We start from the raw sequence: 12,135 nt of genomic DNA on the forward strand, positions 1-12,135 counted from the left end.
GTCTGGATTATGCAATGGGCCCATACACTGTCATCCTGTAGGTGGACAATACAGACTGTTTAAGACTTTTTAACACAGTGATGCAGGTTGGTTGAAATAACTAAAAATGTAATAAATTTTAGCAACCATAAAATTAATATAAGCACATTTAAATCATGGACTATCCATCAAAACAATTTAGAAAAAAATTTACTTTATGTAATCTAATAGATAAGTTCATACTGCCGTTTAGTGTAGCATTTACACCTGTGTTTCACATGGGTCTTGAGAAGACTTTGGCGTCATATCATGCACCCAGATAATTGAGGACCTGTTTGCCCTTCCTAAGTCCATCTAAAAATAGACATGTTAAGTGGGTTAAAAGCAGGATAAATGTTTTCTCAGTAGCCCACACAATAATATGCCACATCAGATTTGAATCATAAAAACATTTGTGAAAATGTGTGTCCCCAAGGAGGGAAAAAGTTTGAAAATTGATCTACAGGCAATGAAACTGCAACAGCGGTTTGAAAAATAGTAAGACAAATTTAAGTTAGTCTTCAGAAATAAATCTAACTTGTGTAGAGCAATACACTTCAATAAATATAACATGAAAGAACAAATTATCTCAGATATATCCAAGTAAGTCTGTCTGAAGTCTGGCAATATCTAGACAGCACACCCACTTTACCAAATGGAATACCCACTTGGTTAGGTTTAGGTTTACGAAGGAGATGGTTAAGGTTATGTAGTAAAGTAGCTATACAGGTAGCAGCAAGGGTCGGGTGGTCAGGAATCAAATTAATTACATTTCCTCTGTAAGAAAGATTCAAGTTTAGTCAAACAACATTCCTGGCTAAAGCTATGTAAGCCGGATGTTGACCACCACAATCGCTTTAACCACTGATTGGAAGTATTTCTTTCTGGATCGTGTAAAAGATTATATTCAGCCAACCACTGAAAATGTCCGGTGCTAAAGTACTGACAAATGACTAGCTGCATCTATGCCATACAAGCTGTACAGAAATTAGTCAACAAATACTAAGAATACCTGTGTAAATGCAAAGAGGAGCAGCAAAGAAAGACACCGAGGCCTGGCAGAAAGTATGCAGTGTATCAGGGTATCAGGGATTTCTATGTCATCTCAGACTCATGTTCTCTCTCCACAGACAGGCACATCCCTCAGGAATTCCTGGCTTCATTCAAACAGAAATGGTCAGAGGCTCTTGGGGAACAGGCTTTGTGATAGTTCACTTCAGTTCTTCTCAAACCCAGTCAGTCACAGTCACCTTCTGACCCATGCTTAGTCATTGCATGTGGTTGATAGGAGGACAGCTGTACTAAAACGTTTCACAAACCACAATGAAATAATTTATTTTAAAACATATGCATTTGAATTATTATTACAATTTAAGCAGTTACATACTTGTAGCAGAATGGTGGGCAGTTGTGAGCCCCTAGTAGTTATAAGCTACTACATTAATTACATTATAACATCAAAATAGGATACAAAATAAATCATTAAAAATGGAAAGGTTGTAAAAAGTTGATGAGGACTTTGGAGACCCAGCTAATTATCTCCTTTAATTCATACTGTTGTACTACACGTTTATGAGCACTACATGTTGTTTATAGTTTTTCAGTGCTTAGCAATGATGTGCAGACAGGTGACATGTTAAAGGGGGAAAAAGGATCACAAGTTTGGACAGTTTTTAAAACTACAATTGTCCCTTAACCTTAACCCTGTGGTTGTTATTGTAGCCATGAAAACAAGGGTTGCCTAACTTTAAGGAAGAAGTAACTTTAACTGACACCACATGGTTCTTTAACCTAAACAAAGTTATCATTTTAACCCAGACCATGATCTTTCCCTAATCCTATTGTGCCAGCTGTACATAGAGAACTGTTATGTGTAAGGCTCGAAGGATGGCATCTTTTGGTGAAAATAAGGTTGTAGCTTGTTGTCTACCCCACTGCGGTTTTAAAGAGGCCTTGTTTGTGTTTTAACACTGTTTCACTTATGCGTTATTGACGTCTTCATCACTCTTAATGTGCCTTGGAAACACTTCTGTTGTTGTTTCTGTAGTGTGTTGTGTTGTGGTATTTGCAGTGCTTTGTTCATGTGTTAATGTGTTGTAGTATTTGCAGTGTGTCTTTTAAATGCATCGCATGTGTTGAGTCAAATTGATGAAAATGTTTCCTTAATTTGCTTGTGTTTTGTCTATTTGCACGTATTTTCTTAAGTTTACTATTTACTATTTTAAGCAGTATGTGGTGCCTAACAACTTAGTTTTAGGAGAAGTCAAAGACTGGGGGCATAAAATTTCATTTCAACATACTAAACTTCAGTGGAGTTCCAGAGACTTGTAGTGGCCCGACCCCTTAATCAGATTAATTAAGGAAGGACTTAATTATAATTGTTTTCTATACATTGTTTTACCCATCTGTACATCACATTTTGAAAGTGTATCAAATCTAAAAAAGTATTTGAATGCAGTGTGTCAATATTTTGGAGTTGTTGTCATTGAGTGTGACAAAAAGTGAGAGCATTGAAGAGAGAAATTCAGACTTTAAATTTAGACTTTATTAAGGACAAAGCACAAAACATAATGTATAAATAAATAATAAACTATCTAAAAGCCAGTGGTTCCACATTCTATAAGAGAACCGGACAGAACTCAGTTCAGGGTTGGTTAAAGCTGAAATAATACCGTTAACAGAATCAGCAAATACATCTATATTTAAGATTTCATATTTCAGCAGAGCAGGTGAGTACTCTGACATTAACAAACATTTTGCTTGCGTTGCAGCTTCTCGGAGCTTTAAGCAGCAGCCTCATGCTGTCATATAAGCCACTGTGAGCCTCTGCATGCTGCCTTTTCTGTAGCAACGCCACAGGTGGGCAGTATATAGTGGGGTACAGACAGCTTTAAATAAAGAGGTCTTCACAGTCACTGAACTAACACTAAATCTATGAGCCGACATGTTTGCTTGTGCATACAACTTTTCACACTGTCTGTAAATGTCCTAATCATCTCATCATTGCAAAACTTTATGTGAATATTCAGTGTTCAATGTGCATGGGGAAAGGGTAAACATACTTATGATTCTCATTTGGCAGCAGAAAATGTTCTAATATCACTGAGACATTCATTTAGAGAAGCACGGTTATTGAACCCAAGCCTTTGAGTTCCAGTTGCAAATGTGAGAGTAACATCAGGGCAATAGCAGGAAACTTTGCTTTGATGAGTTACAGAATTCAGTGGGGTGAGTTTACCTTGGTGATATTAATGTGATAAAAGATGCAATATAATTCATCGCAATGCCTCATATGAACACAGAGGTGAATCAACACCTCTGAGACACAGCAATGACAATAAAAGGAACATTTAAGGTTGTTTTTTTTATTTGTTGTTGTTGTATGAATGTTATACTAAGTTGTAATATATTTTGAAGATTTTCTTCTTTTTATTTCATCCCCTGTGGGGTTCAAGCTAGTCGTATCTTTGTCTCTCTTGGTGGGTGAACTTCAGTTTGAAATGACAGTAATTTCTAGTTGAAAAAACAAGCCAAACTCTTAAGATTCATGATGATGATCACTTTAATACAGTAGGTTAATTATTAGCTCCAGCTGTCCCGTGTGAGCAAAATATTGGAACAATCTAGTCGAGGGAGCAATAATAAAAATGCCCAATCAAATAAAAACAGTAACCCTCGTTCATCAATACAAACCCAATCCTGACTTTATAGACGAGCGTCCACCGGTGCATCCTGCCAACATCCATGGCTGTTTTGTGCTCTTAAACAAGTTTTTTTTTTTTTTAGTTATGATTTATCGACACAGATTACATTTCTCATCACTGAAAGATCAATGGCTGATTTGAACTTTCTGTTTTATGAAGGCCAAACCCCCAGTCACACAAATGACTGATGTGATGTATTACCAGGGATTATATGGCAGTTCAACACAAAATCAGATCTTTAACTTCCTCCCACATAAAGACAGATGACTGGTAGTCGCACAGGACTGATTTAGTACACTGGGTTTACATTTTATTTCATGGGTTTTTATGACGAGATATTTAGGAGCCACGCCTATCATCTGGCCCTAATCATGTTGTAATTTAATACAGTCATTTGGACCAAAGTCCTTCACTTTTACCACATTTCACATGCTGGTTAAATTCAAGAATGGGAAAGGAGGGAGGCAGGCAATGAGAAGTGTGCAACAGGAGAGCGTGTGTGCATGCATGCGTGTAAGTAACCAAATGAGGAAAAAGTGTGTGTTGGAGGAAGAATTGCTCCATCACTCATAAAGACATAAGCAGTGTTAAAATCAGCTGAAATCCCTCCATCCCTTTTTAATAGCCACAGACCTCAGTGACCCACGTCAATGATGGAATTTAAGAGGAAGTTCAGCTTGTCAGACACTTGACTACACAGATTTAATGCAGGATGGAAGATTAATTATACAGATCTGATGTTAGAAGATGGATGATTTCATTTTTCTACTAAATCTGTTTTAAATGTAATACAGAAGTTTAATTCTATTTAAAAGTTGCTGAGTGTTCAAGATATTTGGGTAGTGGTGCTTAAGTGTTTTTACTTAAAAATGATTTTCAATGTAAGGTTTTCACAGGTTGATTGAATGAGCAACCCAGTAACTCAGCAATTCGGTAAACAGTCAAAAGATTTAAACTGTAGTGTAAATGGACACACATTTTCAAGTTTTTTGTGACACTCAGCACGACTTCCAAACTAATGTATTTGAGTTGGAGGTATATTTTGTGCCTTGACGTTTCTGTAAGGAACACATTTCCATGTTTGGAGGGATAGATACATGGCAAAACAGTATACAGTGTTCATCAAGTATTTTGGATCACAAGTATCATGTTTTAGACCACAAGTCATGACATTATTTGTCATTTTATTTTGCCATGAGGACGAAGGTTGCCTAACTTTAACTCTAACCTAACCAGACCTATCACTATTTTTTAACAGTGATTTGTGACTGTTCCCAATCCTGACTGGCACAAAAAATGAAGTGTAGGCGCAAAATATATATCCAATTGAAACACACTAGTTTAAAAAATGTGCTGACATGAAAAAAAATGAAAATTTGTATCCTTGTACATGTACATGTATGTGTAGATGAAATACCGTGACTGATTCACAGAGTGCCGTAAGATTAGAATGAAAGGTGAAAAACATAAGTGACAGTGAATGAAGAATATTGTTAGTGTAGCAATGAGACACAAATAATTTTCCCTATGAGAAATAAATAGAAATAAAAAAGTAAATATTGTAATCCATCACATTGGCGTGGTAAGGATAGATAAATAATGGATCAGTAAGGGCAAGAGGGATGTAAGAGTTTATGAACATTTGGAGTTACTGTTGAGAATTTTCTATGGACTACGCTAAGCTAGCAGTCATGCTAACACTAAGATTGTGCTAATTTGAAATTTTGGAAGTCAGTTAGCTAAGTTACTTACTGTGCTATACCAAAGCCAGCACTGTTTTTGAAGTTATTGCCAACTCCAGAAGTATCTAGCAGAAGTATCCCTCAGGGGCTGTTTCACTGGGTTACTAGCTACTTTTAGAGCTAAAGGACAGTACATAACTGAATTGCAGTGTGGGTGAGTAACACTTTCTTTTCTGACTTCCCTCAGAATCCCTCCAAACATAGAAGTAAAAGACATGAATAGTATTGATTCATAGTTAGTAAACTAACCTAGAGTGCTATTCATAAAGTGGGGAAGAGCAGTATGCTACACTGATAACAGTGATGCCACTCCTTACAGCAGGATGCAAGAAAATGCCACAGTCCTTCAATCCACTTTTTTTTCAGAAACACATTATTATAAGTTAATAGTAAAATTTAATAATCCTTTTTAGTGAGACTTTAATTTCCTCCTCAGTTCCTCCTCCACCATTTGTTCAAGAACTGACAAGTAATAAAGATGTAAGAATTTAAAAATAGAAGGCAAGGGTATCGCTTTTTTTAATCAAAAAAGGAGGCCGTGTTACTGATGGTAAATATGTAAAAGCCTACATGCCTGTACGGGTATGGGAAAGACGTGGGAGAGGAAGTGCTGTGGGAAATGTGGGCGACACAATAAACCTACTAAAAGGCAACACATGTCTCCCTTCTGTTTGCACTACATGATATAGGATTAATTACATTATATTGCATTTGCTGCCGTTGACCTTGTTTCTTCTCTGATTTGATAATTCATGGTATTATCCAAAAGTGCAAAAGCACAAGTTTCACAGAGGTTTTCAGGGGCATTTATTATATTAGATGATACTGTACAGGAGTTTATGTAAATTAATTCACCCACTCTAATTAAGCAAATGTGCAGTACACATACAGTAATTATAGGAGATGTGTTAGCTGATTATAGGTGCTCTTATAGTTACACATCTACAAAAAATAGGTAGAAAGTAATTTTCCATGTAAGTGTAAGACTAAAAACTGGTAAATAACTGGAAATAAATTACACTTTCTGTGTAATTTGTTCGCTGTACATTTCCATAACTAATTGTTTACACTACACTTATTCCCCTCAACTTCTAATCATTCATTTATAAATTCCTCCAGTGCTCTATTTCCCCCCTTTTTCAACATCAAGTCAATTTCCTTTGCTGCTGCACTGACTAACTTCCTCCACAGGGATCAATAAAGTTGTCTCTTGCTTCATCTTCTTGTAAACATCATATCCTTGTTAATATATCAGAAACTTCTAGGATGGTAGACGGATTAGTCAAATATACATTTGTTTGGGTGTCAGTGTTTCCTTCTCAGGTCAGTCAGTTTACAACTCAGGCCAAACAGTTATTTCTGTGTAAATGACTGCTTGGATCACAGCTAATCCCTGGGGATAGGCGCCATACAAGGTAGGTGCTGAATGTAAGATGTTTAGCTTTCATTTGGCTCCGTTTGTGCATTTAATGTAATGAAAGTGAGTGTAAGGTAGTGTGTACAACACTTAAGCACTGAGTGCAAACATGTTTAAGTCAATTTCATCTCATACCAAAAACAATGGAAAAGAAGACCATCTTTAAACTGTCCCACATTTTTCTTCATTTAACACATTTGATGAGTTCTCAGCCCAGATCTTTTATGGTCGAGTAAGTCTTTAGTAATAACATAGATCCATCAGCAACCATTCAATGTCACTATGAATAATGCAATCAGCCAGTTTTCAGAATCCCATTCAATGTCCATAAAGGGAAGATGAATGGCTCAGAAAGGACAGTTGATGGCCTGACTGGCAAGTCAACAAAACTGTTGGCCAAGGACAGTTGGGCACAGCTGAGCCTTTCAAGATCACAGCAGCGACAGCAAATCAGATTTCCACACTGTCACGTTTACCAACTGTTGTGATTTTGTTTCCTAAAGTAATGATAAAGTGCAAAAGTCATTCAAATCTTACAAGGTCTTCATAACCTTTGTTTCAAAAATGGCATGAATAAATGTCTTAAAGGTATTTCCGACATTTTAGTTGCTTTTTTAGTGTTGAAGGTAGAAATATTTTTCCTCTTTATTTCCTTAATCAATGCTCCCAAATTAACGCTTATTAGCTAGAACTGCTGCAAGTGCCTATATAACACATACATCATGAAAGGCAATACCAATAGCCCTTTTGCAATGTGGAACTTTTTTTGGACTCAGGAACTTCACCTGCTGTTCAGCCAGAATAATCAGGGACTACATTTTGTTCTCCAACCATACTTCTTTGTCCAAAAAGTTTCTGCTTTTGCTTTTTTTTTTTTTTTTAAACTATTCACAAAGAATAACCCAGCAACACTATGTTGTAGTAGTATAGGGCTTTTTACTTCCTGGGGTTATCTGGTTGTAAAGTGACTGCAATGCCTTCACATCATGTTAGAGGAATTGTCAGTCAGCCGTTCAGAAAGCTACTCTAGGTTCCCTCAGTTCATGCCTGCTGCTGCCACACTTCTTGCTGTGTCAGAGTTACTGATCACCGCAGAGTTCACAGCAACACCACCTCACTGCTTCACACAGTTCCAGCAACTATCTTAGCCATGGTGCTGCCACGAATGATTTCATTTCTATAAAGTGATTTTTTTTTTTTTCTTATCTAACTTTTTTCAAAGATGTGGTCCATCTTGCTCTATACTTTATTGATCCTCAAGACCCTGAGCAGGGATACCTTTTGGACAAAGTTTTCCTTTAATCAAACAAAACATAGATTTACATTGATTGTTGCTCACCAAAACTTACTGTGTATCCTTGAGGTTTAACCAGTGTGTTGATTTAACATTTTTAATGCCAGTTTTGTACGTATCTTAAATCCTGTTTTGTTTACATCCACATTTACTAGCTCAAATTCCCTGCCTTTGCTAGCATGCTGTTGCATTTCTTGGCCCATTACAGCCACCTTTAGATCATTGGGAAAGTGCAAAATGATTGGCAGGGCTGTATCACATCACCTGCACGTGTCCTCTTTCAAGCACGGAACCCAACAATACAGAGACTGACCCATTGGGAAAAAAACAGCTCCATAGCACTTCTAGAGGTCAGAAGTTCAAGGTTCAACTATTCCCTTCATACCCTCTGTTGAACTATTTTTTACAACATCAAGGTGCATCAAGGTCTCCTGAAAATTACCTTCATCTGTTCACCTTACTCCGTCTCTCCATAACCTCCCATTTCTATCTCCCCTGTTGTTCACCTTTTCCATCCCCTCTTCCCTACACATCACAATGTCACCACCTCCCCTCTGTGCTGCCTGAAATGTTGTTAAGCCTACAAGGTTGCAGACAGTTGAGAGACCATTGTTTGACAGATGACTTCCTCCACTTTCAATCTCGCGTGTCCTTCTTTGCATCAGTCTCAGCTGAAGTGGTGTACCGGCCATCGGGCATACCAGGACAAATCTCAGTGGGCTGCCGCATCAGTGGGCTGGTGGACGATAAAAAAAAAAAGTGTTTTCGGACCTTGGCTGTCTCTTTACTGGCCTTCTCTCTGTGCCTGTCATTCGGTGTGCGCATGAGAGAATACTGCGTGTGTCACTGGCCAATCACAACCCCGAGGCCTCCGGGGGAATAAGTCCAGGACTGATTCTCTTTCCCGGTACACCCTTACTCTGCCACTTACAACATTGCAGTTGATGTGGCGGGGAAAGATACCTCTGCAATCACCATTTCAACACTCCTTCCTCTGTAAATCGAGTCTTCTGCCTCTAAAGCACCCTCACTTTCTGCCAAACAATTTGGCAGATACTTTGAGAAAAAGCCTGACAACTTCCAAAGCTTCTTCACACAGCCACCCTTTCACTTTCCCCCAATTTACCCTGTGCCGCCTCCTCTAATCCCACTGGCACTGACTTATTGTCTATCTCTCATCCCGACTTGTCCCCAGTGCAGTCTGCTCACAGCTTTTCTTGAACAGTTCTTCAACCAATCTCCGTCTTTCTCATCTGGACCATTGCTCCTGACTCTTGATGACCAGGAGATGTCTTGGTATATATTTTCCACATTTCAGCCCCCACCTGCCAGACTACCCAATGCCAAAGATATTAAGATTAACTTTGTGGTGTGTTAGAGATTTAAATAATTAGTCATTTCACTTCTTTCACTATATGTTGGTCAATTATTTTGCAGCTTTTCATCAATTCATCAGTAAACCCTCTTGGCAACAACTAAATCTTAGCAGTGGAATATTTTTATTTCAGCATATGACAAAGCGAATACAGTCAAAATATAATTAATTGTGAGATCAGGTAAAGGTCAGGCATCGTGTGCTAACATGAAGGAATAATTGGAGAGGTGTCTCAGAGATGTCAGAGTCATGAAAAAGGTACGGTGTTATTAAAAGTGTGACGACTATGAGCTTGTTATGTTATAATTAAAAAAGTTTGAGGGGTATAGTGCAAGTATAGTTCTGGATGAGCATTTAGTGCACATTAGGTTGGAACAAACATCTTGTCACACATGATGGATTTTAGGTAGCAGCTTGGAGGCACAGCTAGTATTATCAATCAGCACATAGACTTTATGACACGAAATTACTACGATGGCCATTTTGTTTTTTTTTCCTCATGCCAAGATGACTGAGCACAGCTACCTTGTTTTAGGACTATTGTCTTTGCTAGTGTTTCCCACTATAAAGGCCGCAATGGCAATAAATCTCTGTGACTCTGTTGAGATGGCTTAATCCAACTTTAGGCCATGAATCATACATTTGTCGTGTGTGTGTATCTGTCCACAGCTAATCTGAGATACTGCTGGACCCATTAGCCTAATATTTTGTACACATTTATGACTGTATACTCAAGGACCTCTCATGGTTGGGGTGATTCACGATTTTTGAAAAACATATTTTGTAACACCATTCCTTATGAGCCAATCGTAATGCTTAGACTTTAATATTTTCAGCAGCCCTCGCCATATCACGATCCGCATTACCACAAAGCAAAAGGCAATTCCACCAATCAGCTGGGCTTAAAACAAAGTTTACCTAGTCTGTTGCAATTTGACCTTTGTTATTGGCTGAAAAACTGACATCCATAAAATAGTTCCATTTCACTTTGAACTGGAGCATCTGCTGATAAATTCCATACTGATATGTTATGATCCACTAAAATTAGGCACAATACCACATGAATAAATCATTTTTCTGTTATCCTCGCCGCCATGATTATAAACACCTGGGGATAGTGATGCACAGATTGAGTTATATCCTTGGGCACCGCGGTTAATCCATGAATCAGGCGGGTTATAAAAATAAACATTCTGATTAACAGTGGATGGGTTGCAGGTGGGTGAAGTAATCCCATTGTGGCAGAAACGATAAGTGCATCCCCATTAAGACAGACGCTGTTTGCATTTACGCACGGGGCACAGCTGTGTTATTTAAATCTGCAGACATGTCAACAGGATCAGTCAGGATCTAATGTTAATTGTTCTGTTTTTTCTACATATCCAAAAGGTGACACACAGTCCAGGTTTGGATTAAAGCAGTTGTCCTCCTGATGAACCCTGAGCTCCATCAGAGCTGTCTAAAAAATGTATTTCTAAAGCTAAAAGTTTTATTCTGTATTTGATTCAAAATAAACATTTTTAGTTTTGCAGCTAAAACGTTTCATGATATTTGCTGCAGTGACATTACTGAGTGCATGGAAACTTCAACAATCACTGAAAGCAGCCTCTCTAATCTGTGCAGTAAAGACAACACTCGTACATCAAAACAACTCACAATAAAGAGATCACATGGAAAGCTCATGCTGCTGGACAGTTTTTAAAAGGCAATATAACCTATGTGGACTAGAAGAGGTGGCTTGAATTGTCCATGTGGGTGCGGGTCTCTAACCTGGAGAAAATAATTAGTTAGGATGGGTGGCAGATGGATGATTTATGTGTACATGCAGATTCGGATGATGTCAAAGCCCATCCACGCATCACTGGCAGAGATCTGCACCCCACTGAGTGCACGCTTGTAGTTTTTGAATGAATCGTCAGCAGAAAAACAAAGCCAGGAGTTTGTAACAAACTAGAACTCCACCACCATCTGTACAAGTTTTACTTTGAGAAAACGTGGCTCCGGTAATAGTCTCTTGTTTTTTTCTTCACACTTCCTCTGCCTTGTATCACTTAACCTTCTGTCAAAGTGCTGCAGCGATCTTGATAAGTTGTTGTGTTCTCTCCATTTACAAAACCACAGATTGTTTGGGTGTCTGCAGTCTGACAGGTAAATTTCTCTGACAAATGTCCGTCTCTCTGTACAACTCCCGCTCGTAAATACATGTACGTTTCATCTGTCTCTCTTTCCCAGACTGCATCACAGCGAGTCTATTCAAAACATCACCCTCAAAATGACAATGTCTTCCATCAGACTCAAATCCTATCCGTGTCATTATTGTATGAACTTTATTCAGAGCACTTTTATTTACTAATACTGGTCGTTATTACTATTAGCAGACATACAATTTAAGATGTCTTAGCAAATATAAAATTCACTGGGGATCTATAACCAAGCTATTCTCCACCAGCTGCAATTAATTCTCTACTTAGAGTTATTGAGTCATTTTTGAAATACAATATCTTAAATTAATGCTTTTGGCATGATTGTTTGTTCATCCTGACGTAAAGAGGAGGGCAGTCATTCAATGTTCTGCCACTGTCCTA

The sequence above is a fragment of the Scomber scombrus genome, chromosome 15, assembly GCF_963691925.1.
Source record: "Scomber scombrus chromosome 15, fScoSco1.1, whole genome shotgun sequence".
NCBI lineage: Eukaryota > Metazoa > Chordata > Actinopteri > Scombriformes > Scombridae > Scomber > Scomber scombrus.